This window comes from Ciconia boyciana, chromosome 22, assembly GCF_034638445.1.
Source record: "Ciconia boyciana chromosome 22, ASM3463844v1, whole genome shotgun sequence".
In the NCBI taxonomy this organism is placed as follows: Eukaryota; Metazoa; Chordata; class Aves; order Ciconiiformes; family Ciconiidae; genus Ciconia; species Ciconia boyciana.
This window is the reverse complement of record NC_132955.1, coordinates 4,268,276-4,283,080: the sequence shown is the minus strand read 5'-3', so window position 1 is coordinate 4,283,080 and position 14,805 is coordinate 4,268,276. Positions and strand designations below refer to the sequence as shown.

The window sequence follows — 14,805 nt, the reverse complement described above, 5'->3', positions numbered from 1 at the left end:
CTTTTCACTAAGAAAACTGTTAGTAGGATACTACTTTTGTTTCAACTGTAGATAATTCTATCCTCTGGCAATATAAAAACAAATGGATTAAAAAAAAATTCAAGCTACTTACTTGTAATACTTTTGCTAAAAAAAACAAGACTCAAAATGCCTCATTCAATGTTTTTCTTGCTCTGATTTCCCCCCCGCCCCCAGTTACCTGTGTTTCCTGACTGTCATGTTTCATGTCACTTGCTTACAGCACATGAGGTTACAGACATTTTGTTAGAGCAGTCATGGACATCCATTATGGTGAAAGCATCGTAATGTTCCTTCTCTCAGTAGCTTTGTGTACTGAATTACAGAGCTCTAATTAGGTCACCCGCGCTGGTACCAACCGAGTCTGCTTGGTGTGATGCAGGAGAAGTAGGTCTTCGTGTCACCCGCAGTCGCTGGCACGTGCCAATGCACGCTTGTATAGTGACTTCCCTTTTATTTCTTTCAAGTTTGGTCCTAGATTCCAGAAGCTTCTTTTTGGTCATCGTTACTTGTATTTTTTGTCTTCTCTCCTTCATTTTCACTTTTACCACGTACCTGTTTTTTTCAGTCTTTCTTACACTATGTGACACTTTTACCCTGTCTCTCCTTTAGAGATTCCATTCCCTTCTCCCCATCCCCATTTCATTTTTCCAGTTTCTTCCCCCATCTGCACTTGCTTCTCTCTCCTTCTGGTAATTGTTTTCATCTTTGCGTTTTTCCACACCACTTCCACATGGGTGTATTTACAAAAGGGAAAACAGGCTGGGAAGAAGAGTTGTGTTTCTGAGTACTTGAGTTCTGGTTGCGTGCTTCTGAGGGAGCAGAGAAGAGGTTTCGACTTTCTTTCTTTGAAATTCGTATGTTCTGTAGGAGCTGGTTAAGGAAGTTTGGAGTGGTTATTTTATATCCTCAATATCCAGGAGTCTTCTGAGATAAAGCAGCACAGTAGCAGCTATTTAGGTGCCTTCTTAGGTTAGGAGCAACAGAAGTTCCCCTGCTAGAGGAGGTCCTGTGCAAGTATCCTTTTCACACTCCAGAGGAAAGTCAAACGAGACAAACTTGTGAAAACTGAGCGCAGTTCTGGCAGGAATTAAAAGAAAAAGAGAGCGGGGGGGGGGGAATCTTTAGAAGTCCCTTCTGGCAGCCAACTCCAAAAGGCGCTGGCTGATCCCTGCTGCTTTCTTACCAGTAGTGTCTGAAGCAGCATTAGCAATGGTGGTGGTGTATGGACACAGGGATGTGAATGAGATCCTTGGGATAAAGCTGTGCTGTAGTAACACTCTCAGCATTTTAGTCATTTGATCCTTAAATTTGTTAGGTTGCATACTTTTGAGCAGTGTTGTCTGAATTTTTTGTTCGGTTCTTACTGAAATTGCTGGCAAAACTTTCAGCAGCACTGGAAAGATTGGGATAGGTTTGGGATGGTCAAAATGACTGTGGTGTTAGATGTCTTTTCAGTGTCGTGATATATGTGGGCCATTAAGTCTCCTCTTCTAGTTATTTGCTGACATATATTAAAATGTCAGATAATTACAATAAGTCTCCTAATCTTGAATTACTCTGGAAGGAAAATATTTTTCTCGGTGCATACTTAATATAACCCATCATTTTACGGTCACATTGGCATGTGTATTATAAGTGCAGTACCCAAAACAGCTAGTTAATAAATAATGACCAATCTGTAGATAGAGCAGAGGGTGAATAAACAGGTTGTATTTAATGTTATTAAACATGTTATGGTAATTAGCGTCTGAAGGCATTAGAAAGGTGAGGGCTTTGTGGCACTAGTCATTGTAACAACAAAACAATGACAGCTCCTGCCCCCAAAATCACTGTGCTAGTAGATAAATTTGTAAATTTTGATAAACATTATTAAGATGCTGAAAAATGGGATACTCCATTAATAGCTTGGAACTATTTGTTTGTTAAGCAAGAAATAAAATGGAAGGTCATTATAATTTTCATATGAAGCCAGGACTCTGAGTTGTTGAGATAGCAGAATGTAAACGTCATCTGTATTTAACAGAGTGGGGGGTTTTTGCTTGTTTGGTGGTGGGGTGTTTTTGTTTGTTGTTGTTTTGTTTTTTTAAGGCACATGGGCTGAGAAGAAAAATCTTAATTTAAAGCATGGACAATTTTCTGATTTTTTTTTTTTTCTTTTTCGTAATTCCATTGACGTCTGGATGCTTTCCCATAGTTATTTAGAGTGATGATAATGAAGAAACTGTTGCCAACTTAGAATATGGTAGAGTAGATGCTTGCTTAATACTGTTGAAAATCAGCCAAGACGTATCTAATTATGAACTGAAGTGTTACGTTGTATGGGTTATTTGTGGAATTCTTGATTTATCAATGGTATACGTTCCTATGTAATGGACTGTAAGTGCAGTAATTATGTATGGTAATGTATGATTCAAATCTTGCTTTTAATTAGAGAATAAGAAGTTGAGAAGACGAACTCTTTATCAAGATGGAAACATGAGACTTGTTTTCCAGTTGAGTCTCTAATAAAGTTAGGTCAGCCATATTTACATTACTATAATTAAAGAATATTGCCATTTTCCCGATCTTTGATTTGTTAGATGACAGCCATTGTTTTAAGCAAAACACATTTTGCTCAAAAATGAATTTATGTGAGTTAGAAGTGGAATCAAGACTATTTTTTTTGTCAGTATGTATTTTGTTTCCAACTTGTATGTATGTGCAAAGAATTTAAACTGTGATTTTATTTGGTTTTAGAATACCATCCAAGCTTACTCAATTTATCAGATGAATACCAGCTGGTGCAACTGACAGCCAAAACTAGAAAAATAACCTCATTTAAAGATGGAAATCCCTATTCATGAGACCATTTCAGAGATTTTTCTTTCCAGCAGCACTGGTTGAGCAACATGTTCTGATTATTGGTATAGTGTATGGTTTTCAAAGACAGATGGTCATTGTGTTTAATGCCTGTGTATTAATGTTCTGTTGATAAAAGTATGAGTAAGTTGTTAATTTCTCTGGGAAAATATAATTAAACTGTTGAGATCAGGGTACGTGACCTATACTACGTTTGGTTTAGAGGCTTTAAATTCAATTAGCTTTGCAAAATTGCTGTGAATTTTACCTGCTCAAAGGCAACGTCTGCTTGCTTAGATTATGTGGAAAAAAGATGGCTTGCTTTGCTCTAGGATGTATAGAAAACTGGTCTTATATTTCATCCTGTTAATTGGTAGTTTGCTCAATACTGATGTTAAATATTTTCAAGTATAGAATGGATGGTATTCATCTCAAGATATCTCAACAGACTTCTAAACCTTGTTACCGTGAAATCAAATGTCCTAGTATCACTTCATACTCTGCCTCTTTACAGCTGTAGTCAAATGGCTATGGAAGGCAGGTTTTCTGTTTTGTTTCTTAAGTCTTAAAGCTTTCAGTCTTCTTTCTGCTGTGGATTTTAGCTTAACAGGAAAACGTTGCAGCTAGAACGTGCGTTGCTGTACCTCAAAGTATTCATTCCTTTTGTACGTACTTGTCTTCTGTGTTAGAACAATGGGAGGGTGCTTAATTCTGTCAGCTAAAAGTGTTGACAATATTGTGACTTTTCCCAATAAACTGTTCTTCTTACTTATTTCAATAATTCTTACGTTAACTAGGAGCCTTTCTTTAGGGTAGTCAGTTTAGCTAGCTTTTATTTTATGCCTTTTGGTGCACTCGTGCACTAGGGTGTACATATTTAGAAATTGAGTTTAACTTGTGACATATACTTAGGTGTTTAACAGAAGATAAGCTCTTTTTAAGAAATCATTTGAAGCTAGATGTGAAGGATGTTAGAGGTATGGTAAATGTGCATCTTTTTGCTGTTTTACACTTCGGTTGTTTTTTAATGCGTTCTTCTGCAGAAGAATTCAGTACAGTTATTACCTACGCAGGTATAACCAAGAAATTATTTGGGAATGCAAGTCTGCAGATTGACTGCTTTGTGTCTGAATTACTTAACTGCCTCATCTACTGAGCATGCTAAATCTTAATTCTTGTATTTCTTAACTTTTTGTTTACTTGGCTTTGTGACATTATTACTAACTTGGACTTTTTAATAGCATTTCTTTTGTTTTCTTATTTTGGAAATTACGTAATGTCCTTTCATTCATACTGTTTGAGCAGCTTTGTCCACGATGTGTTCATTCAGAAATTGGCTGAGTCGGTGAAAAGGTCCCAAATGCAGAGAATTATCAAAAACTAAGGGGAACTATTTCTGTTATACTGGATGAAGTTGAATAAAGTGATGGATATACTGGAACAGTAAACATAGTATAGGAAATGTATAGTTGAATTGATACTGCTCGGGGCTGATGATTGCTCAAAAGAAAAGAAATCAACAGTTGGATGCAATGCCAGTGCATGCGATGGGTGGGTGAAGTGTATTTTCATGCTGTTTTGCATCACAGAATAGCCTTGTGAGATTCTCAGTGTTTCTTGTTTCTGTTTGTGTTGTTCCTGACATAAATTACCTGATTGTGTTGACAAAAAGCATTCCTTAGCTTGGGTGTTTTGTTGGTGGTGGTTTTTTTGTTTTGTTTTGTTTTGTTTTTGGCATTGTGGAACTTATTCCTAGGTCAAACTTGGATGGCAGTTGGAAGTCGTTAGCTGGCTATTCCTAGCTGGCTTTTACAGGCAAAAATCCCAATTGACGGTAGTTGGCTTCTGCATTGGTGGCCGAACCACTTTTTGCAGTTGGTAGGACAGTGCTGGACAGTTGTTCTGTGACAGTTTGTGCCTCATTTACAGATACCCCACCTTGTGCTTGTGGGGAGCAAACAAATAGAGCAAACAGTAGTCAATTATTTGTGTTGGTTTTGGAGATGACTAAGAGTTAAGAAGTAGGAGTGTTACCTTCTCTCTGCCAAGTCCAAGAGATCTGGCTTGGAAAAACTATGTTGATATAATAATAATATTAATAATAATAATAGAGTAATTGTTAAAAATATATTATTACTTGCAGCCATACCACAGGACAGAGGTTTTAAAACCCCAAACTCTTAGAATATCTGGAGAAATCCTGACTGTATGTTGCTTCTGATTGAAACACACCATAGTTGTGATGTATGTGTTAAATCAAGAGGGAATAATTCTAAAATTGACAGCCCCCCAAACTGTTTGTATATTAGTCTCTAAATATATTTGTTATGATACAACATGTCAGAATTTATAACTTTCATACAGTTAAATAGCAGAATTTACAAATATAATTAGAGGGTTAAAGGCATTTAGTGAATAAAAGCACTTTAATGACATTCAGTTTTTATTGACAACCCACTAATATCTGCTGCATTCACATAAAGATTTCTAATGTAATAATATGAGCAGATGAAAGCTTTGCTATTTAAAAGCTCAATGCAGAGCATATTCATCAAATATGCTTGCTGAATACAGATAGAAAGTTATTGAGCAAATTATGGGTAGTCAGCACTCATCTACAGCCTACACGGCATAAGCCATATTCTACTCTTTGTTTTATAGGGTATCATATTAAGAGAAATGTATTAAGAAGATAGATGGCAGCAAACTGAAACATTTATAAGGAGTTATTTTTAGTTATTCCAAAACTGCATGTTTTCAGTTTTCCAAAAATTGTAACGTTGCTGCTTTTGAAAGAAAAAAATGTTCTCTTCACTCAGTCACCTACTGGAGGTGTTTGCAAGTACCTATTTTTTGACCAGTTAAAAGAATTGTGGGGAATGCCAAATAAATGCTTTTAGGTCCTTTCTTCTGTTTCCTTAGGATCTAAGGAATAGGGTTTTTTATGAAATAATGCCTAATAAAAATCTTCCTTGACCTGAACATGTTTGGGTTTGGCCTCCATATGGACTCAGTTAAAATAAGCTCTGTAGCTGTGGTCTTTTGCTGTATGTGGTTGAACGCTCATTCAGAAATTTTTAGCTGAGTCTTTCTAAGCATGTAGTTTCTACAGAATGCAAATGCTCAGGCAGTTGGCTGCAAGCAGCAGTTTGCAGAACCCAGCAAGGGAGTTTGAAGAAGAGATGTCATCTTGCGGCATGGTGTAACACACAGCCTGTGGTGCAGAGTCCAGGTTACGGCTGTGTGTGAGCTGAAGAAGGCTCTGGCAGGGGTCAGGTAGCCAGGGAGACATGGGCTGAACAGACCCTTCCTCGTGCTATATCAAGAATCACTTCAGTGCTGTGGAGTTAGACCTGCGTTTGCATGTTTGCCTTGCTTGACTGATTGAAACAGCCGTGGTCCTGATGAGCGTCCTGTGCTGGTTACTAGCTTTTTAGTTATTTTTCCACAGAAGTGAAAAATTGAAAGCAGGGAGGTAGTTGGCAACCCTGAGAGATAAGATAGGATTGCTTCATGAATTTATGGAATGTCTTACAGTTTTATATACAAAATTATTCATATAAGACCATCTGAGAAGTTTCTGTTAAGGTTCTGGAGAGCAGTGTGAATTACAAGTTAAGCTGTCAATTACTTTTCAGTATCCTTTTGCAGTAGAATAAAAAAACCCTACTGAAGTGCTTGAATATTATTCTAATTTGCTTTAAACTTGCAAACTTAAGGTGGTCTCAATTTACTTTGGTTTTTTTTTGTTGTTGGGTTTTTTTGGTTTGTTTGATGACAAATGAGATGTGTCTGTATTTCCTTCTACTTGCTGTTTCTCAAATGAGATTTCTAAAAGAATAGATTGGTAAAGCCTGTAACACAATATTGTAAGCACAAATAAACGTGGTGGTACTAAAATAAGTGCTCTGGCCTTTTTCAGTAAGTAGCAAGATGCGTTTCTTATGGCTCTTTGTTGATGAACTTGTTAGAAGTATGTGATGACAGAGCAAAGGGCCAAGTACTGAACTCCTGATTTAGTGTTGAGTCCCTTCATGGGAGTTGTGTTTATGTAAGGATTGAGTTTTAAAAAAACCTCTAAGGGGAGGTTGCAGGATTTTTAGCAGGAAGGCTTGCTAGGTTGAAGGAAAATATTTGGAAGTAACGTACTACTTTTTAAAAAGTGTACTAGATGGTGTATATCAAAGGAAAGGGTTACCTGCTTTTCTTCTCCTCCCATCTGAAAAGCGGTGAGAGGGAAGAGTCAAGTGACTGAAACTAGTATTGATTAAAAGAGATTTAAAAGCATCAGCATTAATTTTTTAATTGTGATGATAAAGAGTGGGGGCTGTCTGATAGCTTATACAGTAATACTCTGGAACACTTTATTCCTGGGATGAGATTATTATAGTTCTGTGCGCACAGCTAGACAGCATGGGATGCAGTAGTGTGTTGAGAATTCTAACCAAATGCTGTTGTGGGTTTTTTTGTGTCTTTCAGGACTTTCAGTGAATGGCGGAAGACACTTCTTACTAGAGATTTAACTTGTCTAAAGATATCAAGGTAGGAGAATTTTTTTTCCTATGGTTTCACATTTTCTTTGCAGTAGTTATTTAATTGTTTAAATAGAATTGAAATTGTCCTCTGTTGTTTCTTTGTTAATCTGTGGTCACCTAGAATTGGAACATGGAGCAATGGCACTGTCTTCCTATATCAGTTTTACCAATTTTTAACCTGATTGTTTCTGTATTTAGAGAAAAAGGTGTAATAGCTTTCATGTATTAGTGTTTGATCATTCTCTGTCTTTTCTTACTGGAGGTGATCAACGGGAAAACTGATGTAATAAAAATATTTCTTTATGTAGGGCTCTACGTTACTTATTGAGGACATTCTAACTGCTGATTAAAATATTTATACTCTTTTGTAAACAAAATGTATAATAGTGATACAGCATTCTATAGAAATATACTTTGGTGTTTTAATTTTTCAAATTGTTTTTTGTAAAATCCCAAATCTTCTATGTTCTGAGAAAAGCTCCAGTGCTTGCCAATGGCTTGAGCATCAGTTCCATATTGAATGTTCTTGACACTTGAGCAGGTTTGCAGAACACGCTTGCAGCAGCTCCTTAATTAGGTTGGTATTTTAATATGTATTTTTCATCATTTAAAAATTAAGAAAATAATTCAGGTTTCCTTTAATCTCTCAAAGTAGTCAAGTGCTGTAACATTTCCTGCCACTTTATACATTGCCTACTTTTTGTTTTCATTTTCTGTCATACCACTGTATCTTCAAAATTAACTTAGGATTGATAGGAGCCTCAAATAGAACATGCAGTATGTAGCTGGTGTGTTTTTGAGTGACAGATTTTTGGCTGCTCCATGTCATAGCTAAAAGTTGAAATGCAAGTGGTTCCTGATGGAGAAACTTGCTGCACTTCAATCTTCTGGTGGTTTGGGGCAGAATCAGGATTGTTGGTCCTGGCAGAAGGAGGCTTGTTGATTCCAGCGGTAGAAAGTGCCCTAAAATTTCTTCCAAGGCAGAGAGCTCAACTAGGCTCAACTTCTGCAGAACAGTGCCACGTTTTATTTCAAGCTGAAATGCCTAGTTCAAATGGTTGTTGATAGAGGCAGCTACTAATAATATTTACAACCAAAGCAGTAATTTTAGCTGTTATGGGCAACACAGAAGACACTTAAAAACACTGAAGACGAGTTGATGAAAGTGAGGGGATCGTATTCCAATTTTTCCTCAGCTATCAGTTTTCTCAGAGGCAGTATAATTGACATTGTATATGGAGAACCTAAGTGTCCCTTATGAATTCAGTCTGTATCATTAATCTAGAATTAGAAACCAGGTTATGCAAAATGATAAAGCCCTGTTGAAAATTAAATTTCCTTAATTTCAAGGTCACCACATTTTCATGTTCAAGAAAGAACTGGTTCTGACTTTTGACTTTCTTCTAGTGAGTGACTGCATTCTTTCAGTAGTGTTTCTGATCTCATTTTAAATAGCTATTTGGTTTTTACAGTGTTAAATCCCAACCCTTAAATAAAAAGTATTGTTGGAAGAAATTTTTTTCCCAGAAGAATAAATTCAAACCTTGACCGACAAGTTAAGGTTGCAAAATATATTAGTTAGTCTTCTGTGATCGGCAAGCTTATCTCACCAGAATTGTTGTTGTTTGAGAATGGTAAGGTTATCTAGATGCAGAGTGAAAGATAAGCTGTCTATCAGGGGCATATCTCTCTTCTAGCAGTCGTGCTTTTATTTTTCATCCTTCTTACTAGAAGTATGACTGTGTTCTAGACAAAATGAAAAGCAAATGTCTCCTGTTAATGGAGGGGAGGGAGCTCAAGCCTACACAGGGTACATCTGTGCTGGATGACAGAGAATTGCACCTTTCTGGTGTTGTCCTCCTGCTGCTGCCTTACAGCTCCAGAAGCAAGTAGCTGTTTCAGTCTGGCACTGGTGCCGAGCTAATTAGCCCTGTGGAAGTGCTGTTTTCCAAGCAGAGTACCAGAATGAGCTGTTCCTCGGAGTGAGTAGTATGGGTTTTCATAATAGGTGAGACAGTACTTGTCTCATTCTGCTCAAGCTCTAACTGTATGAAAGTTACCTCTGAACAAACACCACAGACTTTAAGTGAACATAATAACCACAGACTCGTCAAGAAATATGTTTGGCCGCATTCACCTTAGGGCTGTTATTGGGACCTCCACATACATGGGAATAGTACTGTGTTATGCTCTCAGAATTACTTTTCAACTGTAGCATTAAAGGCTGCTTTATTTTGCTAAAATAAAAGCAGAGATTGAAGCTGACTTCTGCTTCCTTGTGAAACATTGTCACGTTGACCTGCTGCATGCTTGTTCAGTGTGAATGCTGTTACTTATTTTTATGTATTTTTATGTATTTATTTTTATGTATCTCCATCAAGGATAGTTGGAAAAGCAAAGACAGTAGGGGCATATCTAGCTGCTCACAGGAGGAAAGGAGAGAGAACAAATGCAGGTGCTCTTGAGTTATGGGGGTTAGTGGCAGGATCTGCAGGAGAGGTAGTCAAGAGATCTCTCAATATTTTGATGAGGAGGGGCTGGAGGAGGTGGACAGATAGACCTTCGCGTCAAGCCCGCCCATCATAATGACTAGTGTTCAGGCTTTCGTGCGAGAACATAAAATGATTATTTTTTGTTCATATTCAGTTGTTCTAAAGCCTTTTAGTTTAGAGAACTTTGTCTAATAAACTCTTAATTGCTTAAAACCCTGTAATTGGTAGGGTTTAGTCCTTTTAATTCCTTTTTTCTTTTCCTTTTTCCAAATAATCCTAGAAGTTCTTGGCATTTTTGCTAGATTACAACAATGCTTTTTTCATTCCTAAAGTTCCTGGAAATATTTACTCTCTAAATTCTGCTCCTGTGTTTTTAAATGTGCATGGGCCAAGCTTATAAATATACTTTTCCTTTGACTTCAAGGTTGTTATAATCAGTCATTCACACGCCTGTTGTGAGTCAGGGCTGTTACGTGAGGCAGAGAGTTTAACGCAACTGATCGTCATGAAGTTTGTGGAGCTTCTGACATATACTGACAATTATCAGTTACGATGTGTGGCAGTTAATCTTTCTGTGAATGTCAGAGCGCTGCTTAAATGGGCTCATCTGGGCTACTAGTCCTCGTCATCAGGTTGTCTCAAAACATCCTCTTGAAATTCAGGGCAATTGAAAATAAGAGTGTAGGTTAAACTTTGAATAATTTATTTGAGGAGCATGGGAAATTTCAGTCTAGCAGCTGTTATGAGCGAATGTGGAACAGATTTCTGTGTACAATATATGTTATACATGGAATAAATGCTTGAAAACCTAACTCTGTTTGTGTTGTGTGTCTTCCTTTCATTTTTCAATTTCTTTCATCTTGTGATAATTAGCTTTATAAATCTGTCACTTGTTTTAAAAAAGTCCTTGTTACCTGTTCCTTTCTGAAGTTTGAATGCTCTTTGAAAACAGTTCACTAATTTGTGAAAGGTTAGATTTTTCTGTTCACAAAATGTTAATTTAGTCTTTACATGTTGTTAAATCCTGAAAACTAATATTCAGAAAGGTACCTTTTTTTGGCATCTTAGTATACGCTTCTTATTAATTCTTAATTTCTAATGTAGTGAGTTCAGCTTCCCTCATGAAAAGAGATAATGTGGTGCTACCAGGAACTTTTAAAATAAAGTATTTTGTGAGTAACAAGCTTTTCTGTTATTTTGTATAACTGAGTGTATATTTTCTGTCAGAGGACTTTCTTCTTTTTCAGAAAAACACGTAAGGAATTACCCTTTTTAAAAATCTTCTTTCCATCATTCCTATTGGGAATTAAGGGAAGATGTACTAAAGAAATGTGGTGCTTGAGGATCTTCTCTGAGATAGACAGGAGCAGATGAATAAAAGAATAAGCAGTGAGATCTGGACAAACAATTTTCTGCTTGTCAATACAGAATATTGTAATGGTATTTGTCAGCAGTAAAAGTACAGGAATTAAGGCTTATCTAGTGAGTTTGTTTTTAAAACTTTATTTGTCGTGATCTTCTGTGTCTATTCCATTGACTTGGTGCTGCCAAGTCCTGATTCCAGTTTACAAAGTTGTGTTTCATCTTCAGTGATAAACTCCGATAGAAATGAAGCAGGAATGCCTGCCTGCCTTCTGCACGGAATGATCGAAAGTGGTTTGTCACAGAGGGCTTTCAACATTCACGTTTGGGTGGGACTATACTGCTAAGCAGTATTGTAATGCTCCCATCTACAGCTTGGCAAAGCATTGCGTGGAGGGAGGATGCTGTAAGATTTACATTTCTTATGCTCTTCTGAATTTTGGAAGTGGCTTGTCACTGATAGATGTAGTGATTTCTCATTGAAAAATGTGTTTTGATAGACATTTGCAAATACTTCTTATTTATATCTATCTGTCTATCTATAGATATGATGTTTTGAGAATTTTTGACTAGACAATGTTCATAAACTTCTGCTGAATATTATGAAGGTTCTGGGAGTAAATTCTGTCTTAATTTGCTACAGTGTGAGCTGCTGCCTGAACCGGACAATGAGCTAATGAGATCTCATGGTCTGGCACAGAGGTGTTCTTGTTTACAGGCTTTTACTTCACTTACTTTTCAACCACAAATTAATATACGAAGAGGCAGCTGACAGAATTGTTGAACCACCTCCAATTTGGAAGTATGGGCTTTTTTTTTTTTTTCCCTTTAACTTTTCCTTTTCATGCATTCGGCTACAGCTCTGCAGTGGCTATGCTCTGACTGTACTCCCTAGGCTGCCGCTTTGAACTACTGAAATCTCTGAACTACTAAAATCTGTAATGCACAGACAGCTTTCTCCTAACTGAGATTTCAAGGAGGAAAATTGTCAACATGTATAAAGAAATCTGTTTCTTTTAAAATGTTTGGAAGACCAAAATGTTTACAGTCATTTTACTTTCTAGAAACAACTTTTGAAATGCTTGTCCTTTTATGTAGGTATTTTCACTATGGAGGCAAGGAAGGAACTGAAAAGAGGGACATAAAATTCTTAAGAAATGTGCATAGCACATATGACTTAGATTGCATTCCCTTAATACTTTTGTAGTTAGAAACTTCTTATTATTGGAAAAAACATAGATTAGAGTTCTACTCTGAAAAGTATATATTTAATAACTTCTAATGCTAACTTGCACAAAACTTGACAGCAGTGGCCAAGAATGTTTGTACGCCTCATTGGACATCAAACACTTTTTCGAAAAAGAGCTTAGCTTTACTAATCAGCTTTATACAAAAAAATAATTTTATTTTTAGTGAAGTGATCATAGAAGAGGAAAATACTGGGATCTAGCTGTTTTAGTGGTGGTATATGGAGCAAAAATAATTTGCTTTGATATTGAAATTCCGTGTCTGACGGACAATCTCTTTCCCTAGGAAATCTCTAAAAAGAAGCAAAAATGACTTCTGTGGGCTGTAATAATGTGTAGCCACCCATTTAGTAGCCACCCAGTAGTTTTCGTAGCCTGTCTACAAACTCTGTCTTAAAATTAAGAAAACAAAGAAATAGGCCTTAGTCATCCAGGAGGATTTAATGAGATATTGCAGACTTGTTCAAGCTTAGCATTTGGTGTAAAGTTGCAGCTTGCAGCATTCAGTCTGTCTCTACTCCCTTGCCTTTGTTTTTTCTTTTTTTCCTCATTGTATTTGTACTACTGCTTTCTCATGCTCCAGAAGCTGTTTTTGTGTATTTCATTGAAATCTAGCTTTGTTAGAATATAAAACAACATGTGGCAGAGTCTGTCTATACATAAACCAGAAGATTCTTGAGCTGTTTTTTAGAAAAGGCTACTTCTGTGAAGTGCCATTGATGCTATAAACCAGAGTTCATAGAGAGAGTACCTTTTTATTTACCTGCTGATACTGTTTGGAGACTTTTGCTTGCATGATACTTTCATTAGATTTGGTAAAGTTACAAATGACAAGCTAAATGACAAAGCGTAGTAGCTCTTGGTTGCCCGATTTGATGATAGAAGTATCCCAGGGCAATGGGAGGGGAAAGGATCCCCACCAGCATACTGCGCCTTTAGGTTCTGCTGACACAGCTGCTGGCGAGACTGGAGAAGAGAATTGACCTGGCCTGTAGGATGTATTGAGGAGTTCATTGGGGGTATGAAAAAATGCCTGATCCAGCTCCTCCTAATACTGTAATACCATTTACTATTTAATCCTTCTAATTCCATGAACTAATATGACCAACAGAATTTTTAATTTAGAGTGCTTATTCTTAAATATTATTTCTGGCTTAGTATTAGCTAAACAGAGGAAGAGCTGTGACCGCATTTGCTCAATGCCACAAAATAATGTGGTTGTGCATGCAAAAGAAAAACAGCAGTTGATTTTGGTGACCTGCCGATTCTGCTACTCTGTGTTGTGAAAACCTTAACTAATCAGGATATAAATTTAGTCAGTACTTACATTTAGAGTACTACAACATCATCTGTAAGACACACTGAGAAACCACGCCATGAATTGATGCTAAACTAGGTCTATTACTAAAAGGCCTTTCTTTCCATCTCCCACCTATGCAGTTCACTAAAGATCTAGCAGTCCTCTCAGGCTTCTGGGTGAGCTGAGAATATGTAATTAGTCCTTGAGGCATCCCGTGGCTGGTAATTCAGGGTCTTAATGCAAGTTATCAATTCTTTCTCTGCTCCGTGGTTCTTTGGAGCAAATGCATGGAGGCCCCATATATGCCCTGTGCAGAGACTTAATTCAATCCTGGTAGCAGCACAGCAATTTCTGGCACAGTTTGCCATGTGAAGGGTAAACATCATTAGCAAACTGTTGTCCTCACCTTTGGTGGTGTCCAGGCTCAGTCCAGTTGGCTCCTTCAGCATAATTAGGTTTAATTAGGCTATACCTCAGCACCGATGGCACAGCTCCACTCAGTTCTCTTCTCGGTGCAAGCTGACATGGGGATAGTCCCTAAACCTCCTTCTTAATTCGTAGGAACGTTGAAGTTTTGGGCTGTCCACTGCTACCATGACAGTTTGATTCTGAGGAAAATGCCTTATGAAGATAGATTGTCCTTCCAGACTTAGATGGGACTCAAAATGGATATCTGGAGAGCTACTTTTTAAAAAACAAACAAACAAGAAAAGAAAAATAAAATACTCTACACTTTTCTTTAGTTGGATTTTAGCAGGATCTTTCTCCTCCACCCTAGTCTCACCAAATGTTATAAGATTGTTGTTTATTTACCTTCTTTCTACCTAAATCTGAAACAGCAAGCTGAGCACTTTACAATCCCCTTTTGCCCTTCTACCTGCATTGGCTAACTAGTACACTTAATGCCACAGGTAAAAGATGAAAAATAGGACGTTATTCTTGGCTGGTGGTAGTCAAAGTCTGATGTTACTCTGTCATCAGCAGTGAAGGTGATTCTGACTTACTTTAGC

General features: G+C 37.2%; 1 protein-coding gene across 9 annotated transcripts in view; it reads left to right on the top strand.

Annotated features, from left to right (window-relative positions):
- The window catches only part of TANC2 (tetratricopeptide repeat, ankyrin repeat and coiled-coil containing 2), a 252,991-nt gene that overhangs the window by 24,596 nt on the left and 213,590 nt on the right, over positions 1-14,805 (top strand). For all 9 annotated transcript variants that reach the window (XM_072886245.1, XM_072886241.1, XM_072886242.1 and 6 more), the window contains exon 2: positions 7,339-7,401. The gene's annotated coding sequence lies outside the window, so the exon portion shown is untranslated. The remainder of the gene's footprint in view (positions 1-7,338; positions 7,402-14,805) is intronic.